At 49.2% G+C, this 13,479-nt stretch overlaps 1 pseudogene; it reads right to left on the reverse strand.

Moving 5' to 3' along the window:
* Positions 1 to 9,309: 9,309 nt before the first annotated feature.
* LOC112301989 (dnaJ homolog subfamily B member 6-like) lies at positions 9,310 to 12,446 on the reverse strand (annotated as a pseudogene).
* Between the last annotated feature and the right edge of the window lie 1,033 nt (positions 12,447 to 13,479).

Genomic DNA, 13,479 nt, shown 5'->3' on the forward strand with positions numbered 1-13,479 from the left:
CCGCGCCATCCCTGGACCCCGGCAGGACACCTGCCTGCCGCGATCAGCGGCCCTCTGCCTCCATGGGGCTCGGACACATGGGGCCGGTGCGCGAGCAACAGGCCTACGTGGCGGCAAACCCGAAGACCCGTCCGTCCCGTCCCCACCACTGCAAAGATCTCCCAGTTCTTCCATCCGTAAAGGGGAACCCCTTTACGGATGGAGGAACAGGGGGGAGGCCCCCAGGAGATGGCGCTGTCTGAGCAGCCGCTGGCTGGGTTCAGACCTAGACGTGGGGCCGCACAGGCCCAGGCAGGCCCCCCCACCAGGAGCCTGCCTCGGGCCAACGTGCCCCACCCTTGATTATCAGGCCAGGTTCTCAGGGTCCCTGGGCTCGTGTCCGGGGAACTGGAAGCCCTCCCTGTACCCCAGAGGACCGCGCGTTTTCCCGTGGACCCTACTTTCAGCAGGTCTCGCACCCCCGCAGAGGCAGAGTGCCCAGGGAAGACCTGGAGACCTGGGGCCTCGGCGGGGCTCTGGCGACAGTGACTCTCCCGGTGGACATGGACTCGGCGGGCGGGACACACGCCCATGGATGGGTTCTCCCCTGGGGACTCAGGCCTGCGCCCGCCTGGGTGGCTAAGAGTCGTCCCTGGGCTCAAACTGCCCCACCATGCCCTGAGGCGGTCAACTAGGACAGAGCGGCTTCCACTCTCTAAAGTCTGGGCTAAAGTAGGCCGGAAGGGACTGTGACCGCTGTGACCCGGGTCCTCCAGAGCGGGAATCCAACTCCCCGTGAAGGCATCGGCGGCCTATTGTCCTTGGTGTCCGCAAAAGGCATGCCCCTGCGGAGAAGGAGGCCTCATGGCAGGAGCCTGGGGAGGCTACAGGAGCCACTGGGGCCAGGGTCGGGGAATTTCCAGAAAGCTCTCTCGGGGCCCAGGAGCCCTCTCTCGCCCGGGGAGTGACCACGCCGTCCCTTGACCCGCGCAGGACACCCGCATCCCTGGATAAGCGGTCCTCTGCCTCCATGGGGCTCGGACACATGGGGCCGGTGTGCGAGCAACAGGCCTACGTGGCGGCAAACCCGAAGACCCGTCCGTCCCGTCCCCACTACTGCGAAGATCCCCCTGTTCTTCCATCCGTAAAGGGGACGCCCTGTAGGGAAGGAAGAACAGGGGGAGGGCCCCAGGACATGGCTTTTGTCCGAGCAGCGGCTGGCTGAGTTCGGGCCTAGACGCGGGGCCGCGCAGGCACAGGCATGCCCCCCCACCACAAGCCTGCCTCGGGCCAACGTGCCCCACCCCGGAGATATCAGGCCAGGTTCACAGGGACCCTGGGGTCCTGTCTGTGTTTCGGGGGTCTCCCTGCCACACAGAGGACCGTGCCAATTCTAGTGAACCACACCTACCAGCACCTCTCCCACCCGCGCAGAGGCAGAGTGCCAGGGAAGAATGAGGGACCGGGGGCCTGGACGGGGTGCCAGCCACGGTTCCGCGACCGGTGGAGCGGACCTAGGCGCGCGTGACCCACGCCCGCAGACCCGTTCTCCCGTGGGGAGTCAGGCCTGCGCCCCGCCTGGGCGGCTGAGAGCCTGGCTTTGGCTGAAACTCCCCCGCCCTGCCCCCAGGCGGCAGACTTTGAAGCAGGGTCTTCAACCCTCTTGTCTGTGCTGAACCACCCAAGAAGGGAGTGTGACCGCCTGGACCTTAGTCCCCCAGAGCTCGAACCCCCTTCTCTGTGAAGACATCTGCGGACTCCTGTCCTTGATGTCCGCAAAGGGCATACAGCTGCGGTGAACCTGGGCCCGGGCGAGCTGGACCAGGCCTCAAGGTGGAAGTCGGGGGAGGCAATGGGAGCCTCGGCTGCCAGGCCTCGGGCTCTCCCGGGGGATAGCTCCGGGCGCCGGCTCCCTGTCTGGCCTAGAGAGTGCCCGCGCCATCCCTGGACCCCCGCAGGACACCTGCCTGCCGCGATCAGCGGCCCTCTGCCTCCATGGGGCTCGGACACATGGGGCCGGTGCGCGAGCAACAGGCCTACGTGGCGGCAAACCCGAAGACCCGTCCGTCCCGTCCCCACCACTGCAAAGATCTCCCAGTTCTTCCATCCGTAAAGGGGAACCCCTTTACGGATGGAGGAACAGGGGGGAGGCCCCCAGGAGATGGCGCTGTCTGAGCAGCCGCTGGCTGGGTTCGGACCTAGACGTGGGGCCGCGCAGGCCCAGGCAGGCCCCCCCACCACAAGCCTGCCTCAGGCCAACGTGCCCCACCCTTGATTATCAGGCCAGGTTCTCAGGGTCCCTGGGCTCATGTCCGGGGAACTGGAAGCCCTCCCTGTACCCCAGAGGACCGTGCGTTTTCCCGTGGACCCTACTTTCAGCAGGTCTCCCACCCCCGCAGAGGCAGAGCGCCCAGGGAAGACCTGGAGACCTGGGGCCTCGGCGGGGCTCTGGCGACAGTGCCTCGCCCGGTGGACATGGACTGGGCGGGCGGGACACACGCCCATGGATGGGTTCTCCCCTGGGGACTCAGGCCTGCGCCCGCCTGGGTGGCTAAGAGTCGTCCCTCGGCTCAAACTGCCCCACCATGCCCTGAGGCGGCAAAGTAGGACAGAGCGGCTTCAACTCTCTAAAGTGTGGGCTAAACTACGCCGGAAGGGACTGTGACCGTTGTGACCCTGGTCCTCCAGAGATGAACCCACCTCCCCGTGAAGGCATCGGCGGCCTATTGTCCTTGTTGTCCGCAAAAGGCATTCACCTGCGGGGAAGCTGAGCCCGGGTGATCAGGACCAGTCCCCATGGCAGAGCCTGGGGAGGCCACTGGAGTCACGGGGGACAGGGCTGGGTATTGCCCAGGGGCTCTCTCAGGGCCCAGGCGCCCTCTCTCTCCCAGGGAGTGCCAGCCCCGTCCCTGGACCCCCGCAGGACACCTGCATCCCTCGATAAGCTGCCTTCTGCCTTCATGGGGCTCGGACCCGTGGGGCCGGGGTGCCAGCAACTGGCCTACGTGGCCTCAAACCCGAATTCCCGTCCATCCTGTCCCACTACTGGGATGATCCCTCTGTTCTTCTATCCGTAAAGGGGAACCTCTTTACGGATGGAGGAACAGGGGGGAGGCCCCCAGCAGATGGCGCTGTCTGAGCTTCACATGGCTGTTTGGGCCAAGAGGCGGGCCAGCGTAGGTGCAGGGTGGCCCCCCCACCACTAGCCTGCCTCTGGCCAACCTGCCCCACCCTTGAGTATCAGGCCAGGTTCTCAGGGTCCCTGGGCTCGCGTCCGGGGTAGTGGAAGCCCTCCCTGTACCCCAGAGGACCGCGCGTTTTCCCGTGGACCTTACTTCTCAGCAGGTCTCCCACCGCCGCATAGGCAGAGTGCCCAGGGAAGACCTGGAGACCTGGGTCTCGGCGGGGCTCTGGCTACAGTGCCTCGCCCGGTGGAGATGTTCTGGGCGGGCGGGACACACGCCCATGGATGGGTTCTCCCCTGGGGACTCAGGCCTGCGCCCGCCTGGGTGGCTAAGAGTCCTCCCTCGGCTCAAACTGCCCCACCATGCCCGGAGGCGGCAAACTAGGACAGAGCGGCTTCAACTCTCTAAAGTCTGGGCTAAACTACGCCGGAAGGGACTGTGACGGTTGTGACCCCGGTCCTCCAGAGATGAACCCACCTCCCCGTGAAGGCATCCGCGGCCTATTGTCCTTGGTGTCCGCAAAAGGCATTCCCCTGCGGAGAAGCAGGCCTCATGGCAGGAGCCTGGGGAGGCCACAGGAGCCACTGGGGCCAGGGCCCGGGAATTTCCAGAAAGCTCTCTCGGGGCCCAGGAGCCCTCTCTAGCCCGGGGAGTGACCACGCCGTCCCTTGACCCCCGCAGGACACCTGCATCCCTGGATTAGCGGCCCTCTGCCTCCATGGGGCTCGGACACATGGGGCCGGTGTGCGAGCAACAGGCCTACATGGCGGCAAACCCGAAGACCCGTGCGTCCCGTACCCACTACTGCGAAGATCCCCCTGTTCTTCCATCCGTAAAGGGGACGCCCTGTAGGGAAGGAAGAACAGGGGGAGGGCCCCAGGACATGGCTTTTGTCCGAGCAGCGGCTGGCTGAGTTCGGACCTATACTCAGGGCCGCGCAGGCCCAGGCAGGCCCCCCCACCACAAGCCTGCCTCGGGCCAACGTGCCCCACCCTTGATTATCAGGCCAGGTTCTCAGGGTTCCTGGGCTCGTGTCCGGGGAACTGGAAGCCCTCCCTGTACCCCAGAGGACCGTGCGTTTTCCCGTGGACCCTACTTTCAGTAGGTCTCCCACCCCCGCAGAGGCAGAGTGCCCAGGGAAGATCTGGAGACCTGGGGCCTCGGCGGGGCTCTGGCGACAGTGCCACGCCCGGTGGACATGGACTGGGCGGGCGGGACACACGCCCATGGATGGGTTCTCCCCTGAGGACTCAGGCCTGCGCCCGCCTGGGTGGCTAAGAGTCCTCCCTAGGCTCAAACTGCCCCACCATGCCCCGAGGCGGCAAACTAGGACAGAGCGGCTTCAACTCTCTAAAGTCTGGGCTAAACTACGCCGGAAGGGAGTGTGACCGTTGTGATCCCGGTCCTCCAGAGATGAACCCACCTCCCCGTGAAGGCATCCGCGGGCTATTGTCCTTGGTGTCCGCAAAAGGCATTCACCTGCGGGGAAGCTGAGCCCGGGTGAGCAGGACCAGGCCCCATCGCAGGAGCCTGGGGAGGCCACTGGTGTCATGGCGGCCAGGTTTGGGGATTTCTCGTGGGCTCTCTCTGGGCTCAGGCGCCTGTTCTCGCCCAGGGAGTGCCCACCCCGTCCCTGGACCCCCGCAGGACACCTGCATCCCACGATCAGCGGCCCTCTGTCTCCATGGTGATCAGACCCGTGGGGCTGAGGTGCGAGCAACTGGCCTATGTGGCGGGAAATCCGAAGACCCTCAGTCCCGTCCGCAGCACTGCGAAGAACCCCCTGTTCCTCCAACCGTAAAGGGCATATATGAGAGACCTCCAGCCAACATCATACTCGATGGACAAAAACTTAGAGCTTTCCCACTAAGATCCAGAACAGGACAAGGATGCCCTCTCTCACCACTCCTATTCAACATAGTACTGGAAGTCCTAGCCGTAGCAATCAGACAAGGAAAAGAAAAAAAGGCATCCAAATTGGAAAGGAGGAAATGAAACTGTCATTCTTTGCAGATGACATGATAGTGTACCTGGAAAATTCTATAGACTCTACCAAAAAACTACTCGACCTAATAAATGAATTTGGCAAAACAGCCGGATACAAAGTCAATACTGAGAAATCAAAGGCATTCCTGTATACCAACAATGAATCATCAGAAAGAGATATCAGGAAAAAAAAAAAACCCCATTCGATATAGCAACAAGAAAAATAAAGTACCTAGGAATCAACCTGAGCAAGGAGGTAAAAGACCTGTACTCGGAAAACTACACAACACTGAAGAAAGAAATTAAGGAAGACACAAACAAATGGAAGCATGTACCATGTTCATGGATTGGAAGAATTAACATCATCAAAATGGCCATACTACCCAACATAGTTTATAGATTCAATGCAATCCCTATTAAAGTACCCATGACATATTTCACAGCTATAGAACAAACACTTCAGAAATTTATATGGAACCATAAACAACCCCGAATAGCTGCAGCAATTTTGAGAAAGAAAAACAAGCAGGAGGGATCACAATACCTTATATCAAACTGTATTACAAGGCCACTGTCGTCAAAACAGCCTGGTACTGGCATAAAAACAGGCACATAGACCAATGCAACAGAACAGAGAGCCCAGAAATAAAACCAAGTCTGTAAGGTCAACTAATATTTCACAAAGGGGGAAGAAGCATAAAATGGAGCACAAATAGCCTCTTCAACAAATGGTGTTGGGAGATCTGGACAGCTACATGCAAAAAAAAAATGAAACTCGATCACCAACTTACACCATACACAAAAATAAACTCAAGATGGATAAAAGACTTAAATATAAGTCATAACACCATAAAAGTCCTAGAGGAAAACATTGGCAGGAAAATCTCAGCCATTCCAAGCAGCAACATCTTGAAGGAAATATCCCCTAAAGCAAGGGACATAAAGGAATGAATAAACAAATGGGACCTCATCAAATTAAAAAGCTTCAGCATGACTAAAGAAAACAGCATTAAAATGAAAAGAGAACCAACTGTATGGGAAAACATATTTGCCAATGATACCTCAGACAAGGGTTTGATCTCCAAAATATAAGAAGAAGTCACATGACTCCACTCCAGGAAGACAAACAACCCAATTAAAAAAAATGGGTAAAGGACTTGAATGGACACTTCTCCAAGGAGGACATACAGAGGGCCCAGAGACATATGAAAAGATGCTCAGCATCACTAGCCATCAGAGAGATGGAAATTAAAACCACAATGAGGTACCATCTCACACCAGTCAGAATGGCCAACATAAACAAATCAACAAATGTTAGAGAGGATGCGGAGACAAGGGAGCCCTAGTACACTGTTGGTGGGAATGCAGATGGGTGTGGCCACTGTGGAAAACAGTATGGAATTGCCTTCGAAAACTAAAAATGGAACTGCCTTTTGACCCAGCAATTCCACTGCTGGGATTATACCCTAAGAACCCTGAAACACCAATCCAAAAGAACCTATGCACCCCAATGTTCATAGCAGCACAATTTACAATAGCCAAGTGCTGGAAGCAACCTAAGTGCCCATCAGCAAATGAGTGGATCAAAAAACTATGGTACATTTACACAATGGAATTCTACACAGCAGAGAGAAAGAAAGAGCTTCTACCGTTTGCAACAGCATGGATGGAACTGGAGAGCACTATGCTAAGTGAACTAAGCCAGGCAGTGAGGGACAAATATCATATGATCTCACCTTGCCTGGAATGCAATCAACAAAAGGAAAAAGCAAACAAAATATAACCAGAGTTATTGAAGTTAAGAACAACCTAACAATAGGTAGAGGGGAGGGGGAAGGGGACAGTGAGGAGAGGGGTTTTCAGGGCCAAATTGGAATACTCATAAAGGACATAAAGGACACAGGGACAAAACCAAGGGGGAGGGTGGAAGCAAGGGAGGGAGGTGGGTTTGGATGGGGCGTGGGGGAGGGGTGGGGAGAAATTGCAGACAACTGTAATTGAACAACAATAAATAATTTAAAAAATAAAATAAAGACATCAACCACATTTAATTAGGACCAACCCTCATCACCTCAGTTTAACTTAATTGACCCATTAAGTACCCTATTTCCACATATGGTCAAATTCTGAGGTCCTGGGAGATAGGACTTCAACATAGAAATTTTGGGAGGGATACATTCAGCCCATTTCAGTTGAAAATGAGAATTCCATTTTTCAAAGACGGTAGGTTTATCAAGGTTTCTGCTCACATCTTAAGACACGTTAAAAACACACAAAAGTAAAAAATGTTTAGAGACAATATAGTTTCAGTAATATATAATATAATAATATCATATTCATACCATCAGGGAAACACTGAAGAATTATTCACTGACCAAAGAAATAAATAATGCATCCTTTTCTCTAAAGTCAAAATGTATAAACTTAATTCTAAGAAACAAGACAAACAATTGGATGTGGGTAGGTAGTCTTTTTCTATCTAAGGGCTGAGTTCGTGTTTGAATGTGCATTTCTTCTTGGAAACATGGGCCTCGATATTTCTCTGGAGTTTGAGCTATGGGAAAAGCTCTGCTAAAAAGCAGCAATGGTGGTGCTGCTCCCTGCAGCTAGGTCCTTGGAACTGCTGTTCACAGTGCAGGGCAGATTTTACTAAGTCATCTGAGTTCTCTCATCCAGTCCTTATTTGAAGGTCACACGATTTCTAGATGATCACAGAGGTCTGGGAAGGAGACCAACATTTCTTGAATATCAACTACTGTCAGGGTTTGTGATAGGTGGTCTGCATTCATTAATGTAATACGATACTCACATCAAGATTAAGAAGTATCTCTTGTCATCCTCCATTCTAGAGACCAGTACGTTGAGGATTAGAAAAACCAAGTACCCCTTCTAAAGTCTCGTGGTGGTTGTAATAGAAGGAGTATTTGAATTTAGATTGGTCCAAAAACAAAACATTAGTATGTTTGGTTATTCAAAACAATAGGTCTAAACCAGTATTTACAGTATGGTGGATCCTAGCCACATGTGGCGTTGTACATTTAAATTAGTTAAATTTTTTAAAAAATTAAAATTTAATGTCTCCATAGCATTCACCACATTTCTAGTGCTGGGCTGCAGGTGGCTGTCGGCTTCCGTAGTGGACAGCACAGATGTAGAACACATTTTGTGTTACTGCGATTTTTCCTTTTTTTATTTCCTTTTTCAGCATATGACAAAGACTTAGTTTACTAGCTTTTCTTTTTTTTTAAATTTAGTATTTATTGTATTTTTTCCATTACCATTTAGCCCCCTTATACTCCCCTCCCCCCAGCAATCGCCACACTGTTGTCTGTGTCCACAGATCCTTTTTCCTTTTTGCTCAGTCCTTAAACTTAAGATTAACATTACAGCTCTGGCTGGTGTAGCTTAGTGGATTGAATGCTGGCCTGAGAACCAAAGGGTTGCCAGTTCGATTCCTAGTCAGGGCACATGCCTGGGTTGTGGGCCAGGTTCTCAGTAGGGGGTGTATGAGAGGCAACCACTCATTGATGTTTCTCTCCCTTTCTTTCTCTCTCCTTTCCTCCTCTCTAAAAAATAAATAAATAATCTTAAAAAAAGAAAAAAAGATTAATATTACATATTTAAACAATTGTCAAAATTTACTAAGCAGCCAGCATTCATGCACGACTAGAAAACATTCTCAATTTATATTAAATCAGAAATGTATTACCATTGATGCATTAATATGTTTCATTACTAAATACTGGAAAAAATTTTAAATTATTTTTATTGAAGATTCATCCTGGCAATGTTAACTTCACAGCAGGCTGACACTATTTGGCTCCCATTTCAAACACAATGGAAAAGCAGGTCCATGTTGTTGTTAGTGTATGAAAGTCATGGACACCTTGGACTGCATTTAATAAAAAAACAAAGCACATACAGAGACTAACAACAATTTTAAAGACGAAAACAAAAAAAGGTCCCATCATGTGGTCCCAAGAAGGAAAGGAAAAGTTTATGACAAACAGGGCTTTAATGAGCTGTATATAAATACTTTAGATTAGGTACAGTTATAATGAAAGTTGAGTTTGTTTGATATCTTTAAAAAAATGTTCCTATTAATCCTGAAATGATGCTTGTTACAGTAATCATTTCTGTTACTTGCGTGTGTATCGAATTACATGTTATGTGAGCATAGCAGCTGCTCCTTACCATTTATCATTGAGGACTTTAACTGGCCATCGTCTTCAACTTCTACTCTTTCTTGCCCATTCTCACTTATTCTCTTTGTAGTGATTTCTCTGCCGTTAACTACTTTGATAGAAGTTGATATGAACTTAAATTTACCCGTCCCACTACTACCAATTGCAGTGAAGAGAATGAAGTGAGGCCCAGATGACCTAATGACCCGAAGGAAGTGAATCCTGTATCAAAAGAAGAAAATGCTCCTCCAAAAGATGTAAATCACTGAAGGCAGAGAAGGAGGAGCCTGTGTCGAAGCTTCAGCTCCCATGGGGGACTCCTCTGTCTCCCAAAAAAGTTGTCAAACGGGTCTTTGAGAAAGTCTAATGAAAACCGGTCCCTTCCACAAAACAATTCCCTGAACACATCATCTGGTTTCCGGAATATGAAGCCGAATTCAAACAGTATGTCAAAATGACGTCCACCTCCACCTCCACCATTTAATCCTTGTTTGCCATATTTGTCATAGATGTCCCTTTTTTTTAGCATCACATAGCACCTCATATACCTTGTCTGCTGTTGAATTTTCTATGTGCTTTTACTTTTTTCTCTGCATTTTTACCTGGATGACACTTCAGTGCCAGTTTCGGTCTGACTTTTTAATATCCTCAGCTGAGACATGTCTACACGCCTAGAACTTCATAGTAAACCACTATGTTTTAACAGGCTGTTGGAAGGAGTGAATGGACACAGGAGCCATTGGCGGGGTAGCGTGATGGGGCATGGACTGGTCTCCCAAGCTCCTACACTGCAGGGGCTCCTCGTGCTTTCCTTTCTCCTTTCTCCAACAAACTGTCACTGAAATTTCTTTTGGACACTGCTTGTGTAGAACTAACAGGCCTTGACATCATTTAATTGCATAATTGCTTCTCTGAATCTTTCATTGACTACATGTTGTACAGCAATTAATAAAACCAGGAACTAATAAAAATATAGTTACAGACAAACACATTTGATCACTGTGTTTTGAAATCTTTTTTTAAAAAATATTTTATTTATTTATTTTTAGAGAGGGGGATGGGACGGAGAAAGAGTGGGAGAGAAACATCAATGTGTGGTTGTCTTTCGAGCACCCCCTACTGGGGACGTGGATGGCAACCCAGGCACTTGCCCTGACTGGGAATTGGACTGGTGACCCTTTGGTTCACAGGCCAGCACTCAATCCACTGAGCCACACCAGCCAGGGCTCAAAATCTTTTAAAAAATTTTTGAGTAAGTTATATGATTTCTAATCACTAGAGTGTATACCTGAAACTAATATAATATTGGATATCAACTGTAATTTACAAATAAAAAATTATTTAAATTTAAAAAATAAATAAACAAAGACATGGTGTAGCTAAATGGATAAAAAAAAACAAGACTCACAGCCCTGGCTGGGCAGCTCAGCTGATTAGAGTGTCATCCAGATACATTAAGATTGTGGTTTTGATCCCTGGTCAGGGCACAGACAAGAGGCAAATAATGAATGCATAAATAAATGGAAAAACAAATTTAAAATTTTTTTTTGAAACATGCCTAGCTAGAATTGACTACAAAATAATGTGTAATTTAACTAATAATTTTAAAGTGACTACCCATGTAAGCACCAGCAGGGTTAAGAAATAGAACCCTGCCGGTCCTCTTGTAGCCCCCAGTTGGTATATCCCTTCCTAATCACAGTCCGACCCTCTTCTGTCCACGGGTAATCATCAGACTGACCTTAGGTAATTATCACTTCCTTTATAATTTTTTTTACCTATGGGTTCATCACGAAGTCATAGAGTTTAATTTTACCTTTTAAAAACTTTATATAAATTGAATCATAAAGTACACATTTTTTCATCTTGCTTCTTATGTCCAAAACAATATTACTGAGATTCATCCATGTTGTTGCACATAACTCTAGCTAATTCAGTTTCTTTACATACATATAGTATTCCCATTGTACAGTTATGCCACACTTTTGTTTTTCTCTTCTCCTGTTGATGACCATTTGGTGTCCAGTGTTTGACTATTACAAATGTCCTGTGGGGAAAAAAAGGAGGATTTTCCCTTCTGTTAAAGGGAAACTTGGGTTAGCGGCAGTTTACGAACACTTCTGACCACATCCACAATAAGAATACATCTCACATTGTGACCCAGTACACTCATCAATGTATAAAACTGCAACCAAAATTCCCCCAAAGAGTAACTGACTCAATATGTGTAAGGCACTCTGATTTTTTTCCTATATATTCAATTCTAGTTTATTTCTTTGTAGAAAATATTTTATTTATTTATTTTTAGAGAGAGGGGAAGGGAGGGAGAAAGAGAGGGAGAGAAACATCAATGTGTGGTTGCCTCTTGTGCACCCCCCCACTGGGGACCTGGCCTGCAACCCAGGCCTGTGCCCTGCCTGAGAATTGAACCAGGGACCCTTTGGTTCATGGGCAGCTGGCACTCTATCCACTGAGCCACACAAGCCAGGGCTATTTCCTTTTAAAAAGGCATTCTGGTTTTGACCCATTAAATTCACTTTGGGATCCATGAATGGTTTGAAACCCACACGTGGTAGAATTCTGGAGAGTGGGTTACAAAAGATATGGATGGCGACATTAAACTAGTGGGGCTCTTCTAGGACAAGCCTTCCACAGTTCCCATAAGAAAATAAACCATGCAGTGAGCCAAAATTATCATGGCAATCTGCTTCTCCCTCTCTTCTTCATCAGAACAGGGATGTAAATTCAGCACGTAACTGAAGCAGCCAGAACGTGGGATCTGTCTTTCAGAGGGAATCTGTACCAGTCTCTGCAAGAAGCTTCTTGTCCCAAAGTGGTTTGTACACATATCTCACCCAGGCTACAGAAAAGCTGACCCCTTCCATAACTCCAACAGCCACTCAGACAAGAATTCCCTTATTTCTTTATTGAGCTAGCCCTTCCCCAGGATGTGGAGGATTTACTAATGACTCGGTAAGTCAAACCTCAGCTCTGAATCAGAAAACACATCTCCTGGTAAGCCACTCTTTGTGTTTTCCCCACATTCCCAAGTTCACCCAGTTTGTCACCACTGCAAACTGTCACCTACTTTACCATATGCCCAACTACCCATTGCCATTGGGTTGACTTGCCTTCCTGGGTATTATTGGGGCTCTTTCCCAGATTGCTGGAGATGGGACCCTACAGTAAAGAGCCACAGCCTTGCCAGGGTGGCAGGTCAAGTCTCCAACTCTGATATTTCTGCAGAGTTGTGACCTGAGGGTGGTGAGGGGGACTGACATCTGGGAATCGTGGGTGTGGGTGGGCAGGAGGGTGATGGCATTGTTCTACTTTTAGCTGCTGAAGCAAGAACATGTGATGTTTTGGAGGGCCTCCAGGGAGTAGGTGGTTAAGAGAAAAGGTTTTAAAATCAGATGGCCTAAAGTTAACCCCAGCTCTTCCACTTCCTGCCTGCATGACTTTGACTGATTGTTTAATGTCAGCCATGGTTTCCACATGTATAACTGCTAGTTCTCAGCCCTGTTTTGAAGATGAAATGATACAATGCACGTGAATCACCAAATGCCTAGCATTCAAAATGGGCTCACTGACGATAGCTGCTATTGTTAATACTTTGTTGGTGTTATCATATTGGGGAAGAGAAACTGGTAGAGAGGCCAAGGCAGTGGCTCTGGGAAGAAGCTAAATGCAGGATGGTATACCTGGGAACTGCACAAGTACAGTAGTCCCCCCTCATCCATGGGGGATATGTTCTAAGATCCCCCCAATGGATGCCTGAAACCATGGGTAGAACCAAACCCTATATATAGTATGCTTTTTCTTGTCCATACATAACTATGATAACATTTAATTAAAAAATGAAGCACAGTCAGATATTAACAATAACAATTAAATAGAACAATTATAAAAATATACTGTGATAAAATTTATGTGAATATGGTCTCTGTTTCTCAACATATTTTGTGAATTGTTTGTTTCTGAAATTTTCTGTTTAATTTTTTCAGACTGTGGTTGACCACGAGTAGCTGAAATCACGGAAAGGAAAACCATCAATAAGAGGGGCAGTTGTACTACACTGGAACCCAGAAACTTGCTCTACCTGGGATGGCAAATATGGGTTTCTCTTGCTGGTGTTTTAGTTACTA

This window comes from Desmodus rotundus, chromosome X (genome assembly GCF_022682495.2).
Source record: "Desmodus rotundus isolate HL8 chromosome X, HLdesRot8A.1, whole genome shotgun sequence".
In the NCBI taxonomy this organism is placed as follows: domain Eukaryota; kingdom Metazoa; phylum Chordata; class Mammalia; order Chiroptera; family Phyllostomidae; genus Desmodus; species Desmodus rotundus.